Below are 19,077 nucleotides of genomic sequence, written 5' to 3'. Positions count from 1 at the left end.
ATTCAGGTAACAGTGTAGACATACATCATGTGATCCCTCCATGTGGCCAGGACACTTGTACTGACCCAAACAAACAACAGTGGAAAAACATCATGAATTAGAAATGCTATTCAACAGAGGAGTCCTGCAGGACACTATCAGTACACTGGTTCATTATTTTAGCCATTCATTGATCATATGGGTGTGTTATGTGATTAACAGTATTTACGTTGTTCTTATCTCTTGTGCTTTGTGTGATGTTGCAAATGGAGCTTAGTATGTGACATTATACTGTATGTCACAGCATTTTAAACCTCATATTAAAGAGGCTGAATCATATAACTTGTTTTTATTCTATAAAACAACATTCAAAGTGACTAGCAGATTCTAAACATAGTTGATGATTAACCCAGCAACTGAATATTGATTCTGAGTATTAACTGAGTATTAATTGATCAAACATTGCAGCATTACCTGTAATATTTGTAAACAATCAACCAATCAGATCACACTTGTAACTATGCAGTGTTTTCACTTTATTTGCTTTCTTAAAGGTCCAGTGTGTAAAATTCAGGTGGAATAATTTTCATTTGGCAAAAATTAATTTTAAAGATAAAATAATTATACTATTTTCATTGACCCTTTTATATTTATAGGAACTGGCTCAGCTCTACGGTCACCGTCATTTTGGATCACCATATGTTATATACAGTATTTTACAACTAAACATCTTTAGAGTTTTTATGCTAAACTGAAGGCTACATCGATTCTCTAACACACCTGGAAGGGATTGCAGAGGTGAGGGATATTCAGCTGCAAGGTGCACATTTATCAATAAACGTTGCTACATTTCACACACTGTGCCTTTAAGTGACAATAGCGCACAGATCTAAGCACGCGGTGAAGAACATAATGATGTGATTCACTGTGGATGCGATCAGTCATTTGCATAAAGCTGCTTTTCTCCCAGCAGCCTATAAATACATGTTCAAATCTCTCCTTTAATAATATCAGTGACCGCTGCTTGTGTATCACCTACGGGTATTGGTGTACGTGTAGTCCATTTGCAGAACGTCCACGACAATTCGATGTGGGCCGGCTCAGGAGAAGAAACTACATTACCCAGAATCCCCCGTGGCTGTGCTACAAGCTGGCTCCCCCCGCTCTGGGAGTGTTTCCCATTTAAACAAACACCGTTCTGCCGAAGATGGCGGTGAGTTTGTAGAGGCGTCAAAGAAACTGCTCTGCTCAATGAAACCGTCGAAGCCGGTGAGTTTTCTTTGAACGGGTTTACGTTTAGGTTTCAAAGCGAGTTTTAAAAGACTGGTGCTGTTTTGTGCTGGAACTGGCAAATCGGTCTCAGTCGCAGTTGCTGCTGCTGCTCCGCTTCCGAGCAGCCTGTGGTTTTGTAAGCTACCGTGATACGACGAGCCACCTTACTACGTTCACATTCGTCCGGGAGTATGGGTTGTTGTATTTAAATCACGTTAACAACACGTACGGTAATAATTAACGTATAACTCTGGTCAACAGCTTGTTCTTCTTCAAAGGTTTGCCGTTCATGTATGTCAATTTTTCCACGAGCTCCAAAGTTTACGAGACGCTCAGGGGCTCTTTGACTCGCTGAGGTGCAATGGTGTGCTCGTGAGTGAACACGATGAAGTTTGAAAACACTAGTGTGAAGTTGTTTTAGTCGTTACGTGTGTGTGTGTGTGTGTGTGTGTGTGTGTGTGTGTGTGTGTGTTTGTTCACTTTCCACACAAGCAGAAGCTCCAGCATACTAGGCTACATTTGGTTGTATTAAAGCAGACGGTGGGAGCTGCTTCAGTTTCGATCGAGCTGTGCTGTGGGAGTCGTTCACAGCAGCAGTGTAAGTTTCTGGAAAATCAAAATACAACAGGTCAAAGCTCCTTTCTGAGCTGCCACTGTGAAGGTAGTTACACTTGATGTACATATATTCAGGGACACTGAGGGCCAGGGCATGAAAACACTGTCCAGGGACCTACACTTAACTTCACAAGAGACAGACACAGGAAAAACACACTTAGGGGCTGCCACTAACAACTAACAGCCAATAAAATATCAGACAACCTTGACCATTGTTTTCAAAACCGTGAAACGTTGATGTTCTCAAATGGCTTGTGTTGTCCACAAACCAATATTGTTCAGTGAAGAGAACTGGTTTTAATTACTTAAAAAAATCTTAGAACTGATTAATCGACTATCAAAAGAGTTGATGGGTTAATTTTATAATCACTTGATAATCCCTAAACACTTTTAATTATGTATAACTAAATATTCCTTCACTAAATGTCTTCATATTTTTGATTTATTCAGTGGTCGGGTGAGTTGACTCTCAACTGGGAGTTTGTGGGTGAGATTCCCAGCCGATGGGTCCTTGGGCAAGACACTTTAACCCCCCATTGCCCCTGGCTGCTGTGTCGGCAACATGTAAATGGGTATGAAAGCTGTATGGTAGAAAAGGCACTCTATGAATGGGTGAATGGCAAAACTTTGAGTGGTCATCAAAACTAGTAAAACACCATATAAATACAGACCGTTTTAGAGAGGAATATTAGTGGACATTATTAGAATCTTATTAAAAAGATATTTACAAATATAACATGCAGCAATTGATCGGTACAACTGATAGAATTCTCATGAAATTGCACTTCTGTGTGTTTCTTAAGACACTCTCATGGCCCCCTCTCAGCTCAGGCCACAGGCTGTTGCCCCTGCACATTTTGCTGAATGTTTTATGTAGTTGAAATTCGACAGACGAAATAGACCAGCGTGTAACACATGGCAACAAAGTGAATTCATAGAATTGAAAATATGTGGAATCAGAAAAGATTGTCAGAAAACATGTTATTTCTCAGTGGCTACTACCTCCTGTTTACAAGTGCACCGCTGACACGGTGCTGACGATGGAGAGAGCAGTGACGAGCTCAGTGTGTGGAAAATCCACAGCATCTGTTATTTATTTGCACAGCTGTAGTGAGATTACGTAGTCATGACTGTAATGGTTGATATAATGGCCCATCGTGCTATGATGGATGTTGGTCTTTCACTGCTGATAAATCATATTTAGCTGAGTGTGTGTGTGTGTGTGTGTGTGTGTGTGAGTGACTGAGAGAGACCACTGGCTGAGTTCAGGTAGAGTCCAGCTTTGTATTGGTGCAAACTGAATGCTCAGAATTCGATGTGCTAAAAGCACATTCTTGGACAGTGTGCAGGATGATGAGTGGACGTACATTAGTCAGTCATCTAAATGGTTGGTGGTTCCCTAATAATTCCAGGCATTTACAACTCGGTGTTCGAGTTGTAAATAGGGCACTCATTAAAGTGATTTCCGTCAGTGTTGACTTTGCAGTGAGCGGCTGTATGTTATCGGGTGACAGTAGTGCAGCGGTAGAGCAAGTTGTCTTTCAAAGCTGTGGGTTCGATTTCCGGCTGTGCCAGTCGACAAGCCGATATGTCCTTGTAAAATGCTTAATCCCAAATTGCTCCTGACAGCAGCGTGTGAATGGGTATGAAAGATGTGTGATATAAGATGCACATGGATGTTCTGTATGAATGTGAGTGAGTGGGTCAATGGCAAATTCTGTAGTTTAAACTAGGAAAGCAATATATAAATACAGATCAACGTTTGGAAATGGAATGGAAACAACATTTGGGAGCATGGAAAACAGGTCCCAGAGTGGTAAAATCTTAAAACACAACCATTGCAAATTTATGTAGACAACCAGTGCACTAATTTAGGAAAACCATGATGTTGATTGGCGATAGTTAAGTGTGTTCCCTTTACTGTTGTATGACATGCTCATGGGGATACAAGGAAAACAAAGTTTAGCCACTTTACAAAAAGCTCATCTAATAAAATCTATGCCCACTTAATAATATTTCAGCCACATCATCTAAACCTACAGAGATGTGCTCTGTTTAAAATCTTTCAGTATGTTTACATGCTCAATTAAATCGAGCTAAGGCCATAGTCCAACTAACGCAGGCAATTGGACAACTTGCAGGGTCCGAGTATACATGCGGATTGCCGAGGATCGCCGAGAAAATCTATTTATTGTCCGTTTGACTTTGCTTCCGTAGGTTGTGCTGTATCTCTCTATAAGTGTTTCAACTCCAGTCCAATTAAGCATATACATGCAGGAGCAATCGGCTACGAATGGCATTATCCAGGTATGTTAGTCTGACTAAGGCAAGCTCGATATTAGGCGGACTAACATTTTAACGTGCCATTGCATTGTGACCAGATTAAACAGACGTGTAAATGTCTCCCCTCCACCCACAACAACTGAGTGACGTGGAGGTACTTGGTGGCTCTGAGCACAGCTAATGTGACAAAGGTGACGAAACTGCACATTCTTGTCTGTTTTTGTTGGTTTTGCGCTTGTAAAAGAGGAGTCCATTCAATAGTGCGATAAATGTTGTTGTTGTTGATATGGCAGCGCACAGAGGGGGAGGTGACATAAGGGGGCGGAGAGCGATCAGATTTATATGTGGACACTGGAGACAGATGTTAATACCAGGTCTAAATACATGTGGTGAAGCGCTATCCGATTGCTATCTGATCACAGAAAATGCATTTTAATGCCAGGTGTAAATATGGGCCTATGTGTCTGAAACTGATTTTTGTAAGCTCAGGGAACACAACATAGTCAATACTGACTGTGCCAATACCTCGTACAAATGCTGACTGAAAAATGTAACTATACTTTTAAATGGTTTGTGATGTCTTAGCAATGTAGGTGTTAAAATAGTTTGCAGCTGGGACATGAACCAGAGAGAATAGTCCTTCATTCAACAGATGAGCTAACTTGTCTTTATTTTGAGTCTGATGGAATGTCATTACTCAATCCCGTGTATGTGGTATTTTTGTAAGTGGCAGAATGGCCACTGTGGGAACCTGTCCAATGAACTGCTTCTGCTCATATTCTTGGCAAATGGAGCCCCCCTGTCCCCCATTCTCTGTCTCTTTATCTCCCATTTTCTTTCTCCCTCACACACAGGGTGTCAGGCGGTGTTAACAATGAATCAATCTTTGGGGGGATTCTTTGACTGCAGATGGAGTGAAGAAGCATGGGATGCGTGGCTTTTGCTTTTTTTTGTCTGCTACTGCTGTGCTCTCAATAATTCATTAACTTATCACTTTTTCTCATGGGGCAGATATTTTTGGTTGATAATCAAATTAGCACACATTTAGTAAGCAGATATTTTGTTAATACTTGCATCATGTGAACTTTGTAATGCTACAGAAGTGCCGAATACATGCAAGTTTTAAAATGGCTTGAGTAATTATGGTATATAAATTATACTGTGACTTAGGGCTGCACGATGTATTGCTTGAGCATTGTCATCACGATGTGTGCATGTGCAATCGCAGGACGTGCAATGTGTTCAACTTTTGTTTTGCTTCAGAAAAGCATCTGAACTGGCTCTCTACTCTGCTCTGCTCTCCTTTTTCTCACTCACTCTCTGAGCAGTCAGCTCGCAGTCAGCCCCTCCCCCTATACACATGCTGTTCCTCACACACCACACCGAAGATGAGCGATAAACAAGAGGGAGAGACTGAGGCCACATCCAGACAGAAACGGCACACAATCTTTTTCTTTGCCCTTTTCAAAAAGTCTGTCTGCAGATATCTCCGTCGGCTGTAGTACATATGCCAGGACTGGAAGTTGTGCTGTAACACTCCACCGAAAACCGGGAAGAAGAAGACGTAATAAGAGACAGAATGTGACAAAATGTGGTTGGTCTGTTTTTTTAAAACAAAGCAACTAGCAACAAATCTACCGACTTTCTGTCATAAATCTAAATACTTTACGAGAAGGAAATGCACAATTGTGCCGCACGAGTGAGCTCCATCTAACTATATTTACTGCGGGCGGAGAGTCGGACACACAGAAGCACATGAACAGAGTCACGGACGAGCTGTGGACGTGCAGAGCAGCAGACTGTGGAACAATCACTTATCTGTATTGTTTATTCGAGTAAAAATAGTTTTGTTTTCTCCTTTCTTTATGTTACGATTCAACCCTTTGTAATCAGCAATCTTGTTCTTTCACAGATGAGCCCCTTTTATTTTAGGGTATGACATGTTGGATCATTGACCGTGGTGAGTCGGCCTAATTCTTTCCAAATAGATCTACCCAGTGAGTATTTATGCTATTATTCAGACCGAAAGGAACAAATTGATAGTTTGGCACTTAGTGTGACAGAGCTGCTTTTGATTGCTGTCTACAGTCTCTTTGTCAAGCTGCATTTTTACATCACTGGTGTCTGAATAGATGGCATTCTTCAGGGTTTCGTCAGGCTGTGTACCTTAAGTTAGACTAAGAGGCGGAGATAATTAGTTTAGTTTCAAGTTTCTTCCCATTTGTATTGAGTAATTAGTTAAGAGTAATAGCCTCGTGGATGAGTAGTAGTTGTAGAGTAGCCCAAATCATGGCTAATCACTTCTAATTGGCAGTGTTTGAAAGTGTGAACTATTAAAACACTGTAGCCCCTTTTCCACCAACATATCCAGGAACTTTCATTACCAGGAAAAATAAAAATGTAACAATCTGCTACTGGAAATAGAAAAAGGAGCAATCACCTCTATTAGATGTCTTATAAATATAAAAAAAAAGAGCATACATGGTAATTATGGTGTACAAGATTTATGTGCTAGTTCGACTTCATACTACCACTTATCAATCAAGGATGATTCAATCAAAATGGCATTTCTCTTTAACTTCCACCTCTTGGTCTTCCCTAGTTAAGATGATATACATGGAAGTTGTTGCACTTTAACTTGTCCATTTAGTCTGATGTAAAAAATATAGTGACCCAAGATGGCAGCCTGTGTAAAGCAAGGCCCTTGCCTGAAGTATTTTTTCATTTTAAAGAAGTTGTACACTTATAGTGGGTAGTGTATTCAATATCTGCTGATAAAAATAGAATAGAACTCTATTGTCCGGCCAGAACATGACAACGGCAGGCGTGTATGGGGCAGAATTTATGCGTTTTTAAAACAAAAATTGAGTAGTGTGGATGTAGTCTTAGACTTGACTTGAGTTGTCATTGGAGGCTGTTTTACAACCCGGTTTAAGACCACAGAAGTTTCCAGTGGTCAGCCTCCAGCTGTGTAAAACATTCCGTTTAGTCCTCGCTTCTCAAGGTCACTGATAGAATCACAGTGATCCTCTTTATTTGTTTAGATGCATGTCTCACACACTGTTATTGGTGTGGTAGATCTCAGCTTGATATTTTCTGCTGCCCGTTTGTATCAAGCTAAATATAGAAATGTTGTCTTTGAATTGCTTCACTATTTACTGCTACTTCATTTAAAACAAGTGGAAGTCCGATGAACTGTTGAAAGTAGATTTTTATTCAGAGGAAGCCACAGTCTTTGTATTTGAAGTCACTTCTCATTAATTCCCTCAGTCCCCTCATCTTCAACTCTGAGATAATACCCAAGTGTTACGCTAGTTGGGCCATATGTGAGCCATGCACACTTCTAAAAGGCAAACAGGCAGCCTGAAGCAATCATTGCACCCAGTTCCATTTTATAACCAGCAAGGAATTGGAACATTTCCCTCTCTGTAGTCCTCGCTCATTGGATGAAAGCAAAGTTTTATTAGGGAAGGGGGTGCCAAGAGCTTTGTCCCCCTCCCCACTTTGCCCTTCCTCTTTAACTTCAACTCCCCCTTTAACTTTCGCTCCCCCAGCTCAAGAATGCTTGTAAAACGGGTTCACCTGAACAAACCAGTGGGAGGGTAGCTCCCTGGCCTAGTTTTGTTTTCGTTGTAAAATGTTAGCAAGTCCATGTTTGTGTTTTGTTTAGGGCCCCCTTTATAAAAGAAAAGAAAAGGGAAAAAAAAGAGTGCTATGGAGGAGAGACAGCAAGAGTGAAAAAAAGTTTGGTTTGTGAGATAACTGCTACCAGATGCTGTCTCTCTCTGCTGTCTGTTATTTGGTGAAAAGAGACGCAGAAGCTGGTGAAGAAGGGAAGAGAGACACAGGGGCATCAGTTCTCAGCTCTCTGCTGCATAGAAAACCATTTTCTCCCTACTTTTTCTTGTTCCTTACATTCTCTAAGAACTGAAAAAAGTAGTACCTTCCTTTGTTTACATTGTTTTCCCCTCTCTGTCTGTTCATCTTCAACACAGAACAGTTTGATGCTGGACTCCAATGCAGTTGGGTGTAGTTTCTGGGTCTGTGCAGACTGATGGGCAGCTGTGGCTGGCACAGCACTGCAGCAAACTATAAGGGGAAATGAGACCATACATTTCACCTGGTTACAGCAAGTGTGCTGTACACACTTTTGCTCACAGCACTGTACTACACACAATTTGGATTTTCCACAACTGGGGTTTCTACTTTATTGCAGCCTTGAGTTCAAAGAAAAGTCAAGTAAAACTACCACGTCATCAATAAAGGCGCCAGACTTACTGCAGCATGTCAACACAGGCAAGGCATGCCTCAGATAATTTATAATCCCATTTTTCTCCATAACACTTATGTCTTAATTGGACTGGACACCCCCCATAAAGTGGAAAATGTTCCTTTCACCATTAATGCTCTTCACTCTGCCTGGTGATGTCACCCCTGTTGATGTGGCTTGTCGTTAAGGAAACACTTCAATCAAGAAGTTGCTGCTCTGGAGCTTACTGTTCTTTCCAGAATAGCCAAGGTAACACTTGCCACATCACACCAAGCTTTAAAGGCAAAAACTAAGTTCATATACCAGACATTCACAAATGAATGAGTCCACTATTTCAGTATCCATTGCACCAGAAACATGTGGAAGATGACATGTGGAAATTCTTTATACTGATAAGTATGCATACAATGTGTACTATCACAGAAACAGAGACGGAATGAAGAAAGCCAGGCTGACTATGGAAGGAAAATAAATTATCAAATCAACAGACCGAACGGTCTCCAAACACAAGAAGAGGAAGACGACAATGGTAAAGATAAGCAACAGCGAATGCAAGTGTTTCCCGAATGCAAGTGTTTCCCAAAGTAGCGCATTGGTTGTTCACATTTTCTAAAAAGCATTCCAGGACTCCCAAAATGCCGTTCCTCTGTAGATAAAAAGCCAATATGATAAATGTGAGTGGATTCACCTAAACATATTAGTGTGTATGGCCCCTTCAATAGGAGAAATAAAGGTTAGTAGCACCAACTATCTATATTACAGTAGCATAACAGAAGTCATCCTGGATACTAAGCTGACCGTGTAATAGCATTTGAAACAGTGTTTGAATATAAGCAGGTTAACTAGAGGACTGCTGTTTATTCTTCAATAGGCAAAGCATCAGTCAATCAATCAAACTTTATTTATAGAGCAATTTGTATACAAAAAATTGTGCTTTACATAATGAATAAAGAATCACCCCCAGCTGCCTACCCCCCCAGGAACTCTGCCGACTGGCAAGGAGCTACAACACTCGTAAATATAAGCACATTTCCCCCTGCTTCACTCCACTGGCTACCCATACATTTTTGGATTCAATTGAAAATTCATTTGTTTGTTTTTTCCCCACCCTACCTCTCTGAGCTGCTACACCCTCACACACCTTCCCGCTCACGCAGGTCAGCTGATCAGCTGCTCCCGACTGGGCCAGAAACTAAACTCAGAGCTGTTGTGGCCCTGAAACAGTGGAATGATCTGCTGCTGCACATCAGACAGGCCTCTTCCTGCCTGTTTTTAAAACTTACCTCTCTTCATTGGCCTTTGACACTGTTTAAGTTGTTGATGTTATTTCCATTTCCATAGTGTTTTATATATTCTTCTGTACAGCACTTTGGTTCACCGTGGTTGTTTTTAAAGTGCTTCAGGATTGGATTGGAACACTAGCTATGTTATCTGTTTCCTTTGTGTACAAATTCCTATTTGTGTATTAAGGTATATGGAGAAGGCTCCATCACTTTCTACAACAAAAAAAAAACAAAATAAAAACATTGACATTTTCGTATCGTTCCATGCCAAAACACTACAGGAGAATTTCCGATGTCTACAATACAACAAAAAGCTGAAATGTATGTTCTTTTCTATATACTTCTGATTTGATGACTTGTTGAACGCATCTCTGAACGCATCTCTGAACGCCTCAAATTAGTTTTCATGTGCAGCAGTATGGATCTGAGGGAACACTGGCCCGAAATGTTTGCTTTGCTCCATCAAAACTATGAGGGTTTGTGTTGTATGTTTTGGTCTGATCAGTCTCTGTGTTGTCCTTCTTCTTGCTGGCTTAATAACTGAGCAGATGGGAAGTGAATGTGCTGTGGTTATGTTTGTGTCCAGTCAGACTTTGATTTGACTCAACCCGATTCTGTGGTTTTGCGATCCAAAGATAGACCTCTCCGTCTATCTTTCAGCACTTGCTCCTCATGACCTCTATATCCAGCCTGTCCTCATAATTCATTAAAACACAGTTCAGATAGTGGTAACCCGGAAATTAGTGGCATGTGGCAGACAAAACAAAGCAGGATATGATGAAACCTAAAGAAGGGAAATCCGAATACAGCAGTAGACCTTATGAATACCTTTTTATAAATGTTTAGAAGATGAAGCCGCAAAGAACCCACCTGAACGTGACATGAACATGCAAACTCCAATAATAATATACAATATATTATAATATACAAATACGTTTTTATTTTTTTTAAAGCAACTTAATCTAAGCATGTATTGAACTGTTAGCCAATTATCTGATTCTCAGAGTTAACACGTAAACACAAGATCTATTTTATTTTATGTGTTTTTTCCTTTGCCATGGTTGAAAGCTTATTACCCTGGGAGATGAAATATAACACTTATTGATGGTATCATAGTGAGAATTTTAAAATCCCAGGCAAGCTTCTGCTCTCTGTGGCCCCTTACCTTTTTTTACCTATAGTTTCTGTCAACACATGAAAGAAAGAAAAATGGGTAGTCAGGGGAAAAATGAGAGATGGGAGGCAGTGCAGTTGTGAACCTGGCATCAGACCATCTTTTGAGTAGAATTCTTTGTGGGGGTCAGAGTTCAGGCGCTGCAGTATGGGACCGTGATTGGCTGAGGAAAGGTGAAATGAAAACCACAGTAAACTTTTGACCCCAGCGCAGGAGCTCTGCAGGAACGCCCAGCCCCAGCTCTGGTGTGGTGGAACAGAGCCCGCTCTCTTCCTGTGTTTACTCCAACCAATCCAACAGAAATGGTGGGAGAGGAGGGGTGGGGGGTTGGGGTGAGCACAGAGAGGGAGGAGAGAAAGGCACAAGAGTGAGAGGGAGGAAGGGAATAGACAAGATTGTCATAGCTGCGCTGCAGTCTGAAAATGAATATCAGCCTTTTTAAGTGGCTCAGTTGAAATGTGAGTGTTTACACGAAAATCACAGTCGTGTAGTCATTTAAAAATATTGGCAAGAGTAATTACAGTATATCCACACACACTTATCTATTGCTTCATTAGATTTGTCTTCTAATGCGTCTGTCTCAGTTGTTAGTGAAGATGTGAGGGTTATCAAACTGGGCAGTGTGCCTGCTGATCAGGCCTTTGAGCTCTGGCATCATAGATAAAAGGCTGTTTAGCCATTGATGAATTAACTCATTTCCATAATATTAGTCCTGAGTGATCACAGGCGCCTGCATCTTATTTGAATACTTTGGATTCTTTGGACGGTTGTCGTTTCTGAACTCTTACCACTACACTGTATACACCTTCATGCTCAGTTTATAGAAAATGGATTGACAGAGTTGAAGCACTATTTCATTGGTTCTGTGCAATAAGTTTGCAACTTAAGTCTTCTGGTGTGGGAGTCTTCCTGTTTCTTTTCTGCTCTTTGTCCATATTAATGATGGATTGTGTTTGATATGCTGTGTGTGGCACAGACGCACAGTGGAATCTGCCATGTCTTTGTCTCCACCTTCATCCATTTTGCTTGTTTTTTTTCTGCATGTTGATGTTTGTGTGAGAAAAACCGGGAGATGCCATCTGTAGGCAGTTTTCCCTCTACTTTTGAACTACCTTCTTAGTCACCATATTTTGCACGTGTAAAGGGGAAAGCTCAAACAAACAGCTGTTATGTGTTTATTTTTCTGCCCTTTGCTCGTGTTTTATGTGCCCTTGTGAATTTTGTGAGGACATTTCTAAGATAATTTATGTTGATGCATCTGTACCTCATTTACAGTGACAGCGGACCATATTGTTAAGCAGCGTTCAGACACCCCTCATTGGGGTTGCAAATTTCATGTTTTAAACTGATAGTTGAGCGGGTTAATACACAAAAGTATGTAAATTATTACCGATGAATATTAGAAACATGTCTTTTCTCAATCCAATTAGGCCACATTCACATGGAAACAGCACAATACATAAACAATCTTTCTTTGTTGTTTTCTAAGGCTTTCTAAGCTTTGCTGAAATTTAACAAATGCCTTGGCACCTAAATTTACAAAATAAACTTGACCTTCAAGGGGGGTGGGGCATCCCTAATATAATAGGGATTTTTCAATTTTCAATTAACAATTTCAATTGATTAATATGATTAAAAAAAAGTGCAATAAAACACACAGATAGCATTGCCCTGCAATTGTAACTTTTGTTGTCATCAAGTGAGTCATTTCTTTGGAGGAAGACATTTCACATAGCCAAGTGCTGGGTGGTATAACCAAACATTTATATCATGGTGTTTTTCAAACATTCAGCGGTTTCACGGTATACAAAGGTGTTTTTTATGCTGGAGTGAGTGCTCCAGTGCGAGAGGTGCAGCTGAGTGTGTGTTTGTGCTTGTATTGCGCTGGTGGTCGAGTGCGAGAGAGGTAGCAGCGTGTGTGTGTGTGTGTGTGTGTGTGTGTGTGTGTGTGTGTGTGTGTGTGTGTGTGTGTGTGTGTGTGTGTGTGTGTGTGTGTGTGTGTGTGTGTGTGTGTGTGTGTGTGTGTGTGTGTGTGTGTGTGTGTGTGTGTGTGTGTGTGTGTGTGTGTGTGTGTGTGTGTGTGTGTGTGTGTGTGTGTGTGTAAATCAGAGTGGTGGAAAGAGTCCTCCATTGAGCAGTGTTCTGCTGTGCCACGTTCCATTTAGAATCCAATACTGTCCAAAAATCCTTTTATATCACATAGTTCACAATGCACAGACTGTAAAAATGTAAATAAATATCAGCAAAAGCATTTTAGCTGAGTCATGTTTGGGCTGTTTATTTTCTCCTATTGGGGAGAAAAATATTTGTTACACCATGAAGGGTGGTTGGACCATAGGTCTGTTGTAGTGGAGTAAAACACCATCTCTTCTATCTCTCACTTGTGCACTTGTACAGGTGAGGCAAGGCAACTTTGGCAAAATACTTGTGGCTTGGTAGCACATACCTGGGGTGGAAGCCTTTCAGTATGTCGTTAATTTTGACTTTTCCACCGTATGAATGGACACCACATCTTAAGCAATATGAAATTTGACTGTGGGTAGTAAGCCCACTCTGAACTGCCTTATCCATAATATAGAAATGTTGGTTAGACCAAAGTCAAATTTGGTTCTAAATTATATGAAGCAAAAGCAAAAATGTCATCCCTGACTCTATTGTTTTGTTGTGTAGTGAGATTGCATTTTAAACGCTGTGAATAATTGGTATCATTTCCTCAGTTGACCTTTAATTCAAGATACAGAGTAAATGAAAATCGAATTAAATAGTCTGTTCATCAACAATGCAGAACTGATAAACCATCTCGGACAAGTTGGAGCACAACAGTGAAGAACACTTAATTTTTTTTGTGGTGACGGGTCAGTTTTTTTTAAGTGTGGTTGTACAAAGTAATGACACATAATCAGTGTTGACTAGGGGTGTCACAATCTCGATTGTAAATCAAATATTGATCAAAACGACAATCTCGACCTTCGAAAGCAAAGGTGGAATCTAGGAATTAACCACGCCGTTTAAAACCAGTAGTTTTAACTGATCCACATTTCGGCACTGTTTGGCTTGATTTCTGTGTGGGACGTCGCTTCCTGTGACGGCACTCTGGCCAGTCAGTGGCCGGCAGTCTGACCAATCATTGCATAGTACCTACTTTTGGAGCACCTGGTACCTGGTACTATGCTAGTGGAAACGCTATATAAACCGTGGTGTGGCGTGGTGTGCCGAGGTGAGGTGAGGTGAGTAGAGCCGTTGGAAATACGCCATTAGTGTTGACAGCACTAAGCGAGCCCCTGGCAGGCCCCCTTGAAGGGAACCCTGCTTGAGACACTGGCATGGGCTTTGACTGAAAACGTGGCTTCCAGTGGGCAGGAAAATATTTGATATTTAATCTTGTTGTTAGTGAGCCTTTTCCAAGTAAAATAAGTTTGTGTTGCAAGTCAGTGTGTTGTGGTACACAGTACATGTAGATCCACTGCTGCCTCCATCAGTAAGATCTTGTTATTTTGTGATCTTGGTGTTTTGAAATCCTTTAGATTCACCCAAGTGACACAGGTTTACCAAACATGACAGCAGTAGACCAGCAGCTCCTGTGTCCCCATGAGCTAGAAACACACTGGAACACACTTTTGGAACGGGACATGCATACATCCTATCTGTCACATATGTCCTCATCAGGTTGCTCAGTTACTGAAGGGAAGACATCAGGAAAGGTAATTGTCTACCCCGCCTCTGTACTAGTGTTTTTCCTTACACTGAAAACACAAGAGAAAAGTTCATGGAATGCATTAAACAATGAATTAACCCACTCCAATTTGAGTATCGATTTCTCAGTACAACCAAGTGTGTTTCCTTCTGTCTCACAGAGTTTTGTGCTCACATAGTATTAGGGCTGTCAGGTTTTATAATAATAATAAGTTCTATCTATTATGACTCAAAATCGATTTGCTGTTGCTGCTCCCCCTATACTCGACAAACATCACCGTTTTCATTACTTTATTATAAATTTTAATCTTTGTTACTTTATTAGCACTGCTGCTAGAATTTGAGAGATTCAACCTCGACGGTATCACCAAAGCTGTACTCAGCACTCTAATCGCCTTCGGCCAGTCTTGAGTTTATTTGTGTCTCTTGACGAGAGGACAGACAGGAGGGGGTGGGATGAATCGGTAAATCAGTTGCAGTATAGTCTAGTACTGCAACATTTTCCAGTCTCCTACGGCACCAAATGTTTCTTCTGGTTTTTCCAGACAACTTCATGTATTGACGGATGTGAAAAGGATTTCAACTAGAGCTGCAACTAACGATTATTTTCATAATCGATGAATATGTCGATTATTTTCTCGATCGATCAAGTAATCGTTTGGTCCATAAAATGTTCATTTTCTCAATTAGTCATTTAGTTGTTTGGTTTGTGTAAAAAATGTAGTGCAATGTTGATCCTGTTTCCCAAACCCCAAAATGAAGTAAAATATCAGGAACTAGGGCTGAACATTTAATTGCGATTCTTTTGACTGAAATGCGATTGCGATATGATTCACGATATGATTCACAATATCAGGTTATTTTTACATAATTAATGTTATTTTTATTTGAATAACATTTTAATGTTTTTGTTTAATGAAAACCTTAAACAAAAAGTGTTGTTAAATGCAGAGAGTGAGGTTGTGATTGGTGAGCAATTACACCCAGTGCATTGCTGGTTGTATCCTCAGCAGGAGGTGGAGACGTTCTTTGAAATCAAACAGGAAGTAATTCTGTCCTTTTGTTTCCTTTTTGCACTTGATGTCCTACACTCCAGTGGACACCTTTTTGTTACTTTATTACCCTGTGTTTGTGACGGTCTCTGTGCTTTGAACTAGTGAGGGAACTCTTTTGAAAAGATAGATTTGATAGTATTTTACATTGTTTGGGTTTTAATTGTTGGACAATATACAGTTTTATTGGGAGATAAAAAGTACTCACAAGAAGTTGATTGTGGTAAATTTGTTATTGGGATAATCATTAATGGGAAATTTGAAATATTTAACCTGGAAAAATAGTGCAACATCATACCGAGGCATGGAGCGATACAAACATTTCCCATCACAATTACCCTGACAAAAATAAGATTCTTAAACGGGTTTAGCCTTCTGTCTGCAGTTATGGTGGTCAGAAACATGGCACGTTATATGAATAAATCACTGAATATAAAATCGATTAACTTATAAGTGATAATACCATGTTCTGCCCCATCACTAGTTATACCGGCACAACACAGTCTAACATGCCACTGGATTCGACAAAGAAAAAATTACCTCACATTTAACAGTCAATTTTGCTGCAAGCTGACATATGTTGTTAAAAAAAAGTTGATAATGGTGCGGTCATATATTTAAATATTTAAAATTATATGTATTTTGGGTGCAGTCCTTTAAGTGTCTGTTTTCATGGACCACTGTACTAGGTACCTCACAGGATGGTGCCAAAAAAGTGGAACATATCTTTTACTATGGTACCCTTAACCCACAATGTACCAAAACTGTACTGGCTGATGCGAATAGGGCTATACAGTCCTAGTAATTTTATTTAATGGCACTGCACCATTATAATTAATAAGGATCATGTTTTTCAGTTAACAATATTGGCAAAAATACGTATCTTATCTGTGATGCGAAAAAATAAAGCAGACTTTAAAACGTTTTCTAATAATAATGTAAATAACAACAATTTTGGTCAAGATGATTATGAGGGCAGGGGAGTGGGGGCTCTACGATTGTATGTATGAGGGCCCAGATTGTCTGCTCTTTGTTGTGGGTGGGTCAGTGTTTATTGTTGGGTTTGTCACTCTTTGTCTCAGGGAGCTCAGATTGCAGGCTTTATTTCAGGCAGTGCAGGAATGTCCTCTTCACTATTCTGGTCCCGACTGACTGACTGACATTGCTTCTGTTCTGGCCTTTAGCCAAATGCCTTTATATGCAAGTTATGTCATTGTGCAAATCATGTTGGAAATCATATTTACAAGTGGGAATATACGTAGCATAAATTGTCATAAAAAAACTGCCAAAACTACCCTAAATAATCCAATTACTCTTTCATCCATAAGAGATTACACACTTTATTCAAAGAGCTCCACAAGGACAAACAGCACTGGTTTGTATTCTTTAGCAAAGTCCATTCTAACATGCTTGATCATGTGACAAACCTGTTTGGTGCAAGTTATGAAATGTGTGCTAGATCACAGGAAAAATCAGGGGACATGCATGATCACTATGGCCCCTTAAAGTATTCATATCATGTGACGTATATCCAATTCAATAGTATCAGAGTGCCACTGATGACATTTATATACTTTTACATACGTTTGGTCTAGGTGTGGCTGCAATGTTGAGAAGATATGAGGAAGTAAACCCATCCTCATCGTCAAAGGTACTGACTTGTGACACAAGCTGCAATTTAGAACCCTAATTATAACATCACCATGAAATGATTGATTTTATTTAAGCAGACTTCCTTCATAGGGTGTAGGTATGTCTCAATATAATTTCTTGTGGTTCAATACATTAATTCCTATGGACATCAGTCCAATTCAGTTTTTCACCTTGTTTTAACATTTGGCTTTTACTGAAAGACATTTTTCGTAATGCATTTACCACCTACTTGTAACAAGCCAATTCATAAACATAATGCTCCAACTGAGTGGAAGACATTCGCAGCCGCACACACATCCTGGTCCCTTGACTCTGGTGGTGAACACCTCTCTTTACAGCATGATCCATCTGCTTAGTGAAACATTTACCGGTGCTCCAGACTGGGACCAAATGGTTGCAGTTTGAGATTGGGCAAGTAAATTTTACATCTACATGGCGACTTATTTTGCCAGTTTTTTAACATAAACTACGGCTGAAATGATTCCTCATGAAACTCGAGTAATTATAATATTAAAAAAATAAAAAATGCTTTGCATCAAGTAAGGTGTCTTAATACCGTTTAAACACAGCACTGTGTTTTGATGGCAGTAATTGAATGACAACTGTAGCACAGGTGGAAGAAGAGGAAGTGGAAACACAATTCAGGACGAGCCGACAAATGGCACGTTTCCACCGGCTCTACTCGCACGGCACGATTACGTTGCATCTCAACTACAACTACAACAACACTACTTAACGTGGGCGGAGTCATCACTGCACGGCTGAGTGAGACTGCGGTGACTTCGTTTTATATGCGACACACACACTAGTGACTTTACACCAAACTTCTGTAGTTGTTGGAGATTAACCCACGTTTTTAGGATTGTTAAGTAGTTTTAACTGATCTACAATTCGGCACTGTTCAGCTTGATTTCTGTCAACATGTCTCCAGAGTACTGGAGTACAGCCTCCTACTCCACAGACTACAGCGGCAGCGGTCTGTGATGCCACTCACGGTCGCCGGTGATGTCCCTAAATACATCACTGGTACCAGGTACTATGCTAGTGGAAACGCTACTTAAACCTTGCCATGACGAGGCGAGTAGAGCCGGTGGAAATGCGCCATTAGACACAACAGAGAGAAGGCTGCACCTATTGCAAGAATGGAGTAGGACAAAACAAACGGCGACGAGGGAAGAAGCGACGGCCTGAAAAGAGCAGCTAGTTAGCCATTATTGTTAGTGCTAGTGCTTCTTCATTTGCAGTCTATTTGTTAAACCTCCACACGGTCAGAGTGATAAAATATTGCAGTGGGAAATATTGCATCAAAATGCAGGACAAGTCTGAGTTCAGAGCATGTGGATATGTTTACTTTACTTCATTTTAACCACATATAAACTCACTCACTCACACACACACAAGCACCTGAGTGTTATACAGATGTTAAAAACTGCAATCTCCTAGCTGTAGACAAATTGTCGAATTTCCCCCATCTTTTATTTAAGATTTGTGTTCACCAGATGCGTGGGAGTGGCCCTGCTGACACTGCAGTCGCAGATAATTAAGATACCACCCTATTTGGATGACTGTCTTGTTTGCACCTCATCCAGGTCCAAGTATCCAAGTATCTCAGGCCACAGCTCTTCTCCTTATGCATGTGGTCCAGCTGGGTCTCAGGGTGAACTCCGAGAACAGCTAACTTACTCTCCATCAAAGTTTTTCTCAGCATAACTCTGAACGCAGTCACAATGAGGGCTTGTCCTTCATTCATTCTCACCCTCCTCTGCCTTTTAAGAAAAGGCATATCTCGGCAATATGTGAAGT

At 40.5% G+C, this 19,077-nt stretch overlaps 1 protein-coding gene across 3 annotated transcripts in view; it reads left to right on the top strand.

The window, feature by feature from the left end:
- Positions 1-1,141: 1,141 nt before the first annotated feature.
- ncoa3 (nuclear receptor coactivator 3) overlaps positions 1,142-19,077 on the top strand; it is a 40,332-nt gene continuing 22,396 nt past the window's right edge. For 2 of the 3 annotated variants that reach the window (XM_058631509.1, XM_058631507.1), the window contains exon 1: positions 1,142-1,248. The gene's annotated coding sequence lies outside the window, so the exon portion shown is untranslated. The remainder of the gene's footprint in view (positions 1,249-19,077) is intronic. The other variant, XM_058631508.1, reaches the window with a different exon arrangement.

Source organism: Solea solea, chromosome 6, assembly GCF_958295425.1.
Source record: "Solea solea chromosome 6, fSolSol10.1, whole genome shotgun sequence".
Lineage (NCBI taxonomy): Eukaryota > Metazoa > Chordata > Actinopteri > Pleuronectiformes > Soleidae > Solea > Solea solea.
The sequence above is the reverse complement of the archived record's forward strand: the minus strand, read 5'-3'. Positions and strand labels throughout refer to the sequence as shown.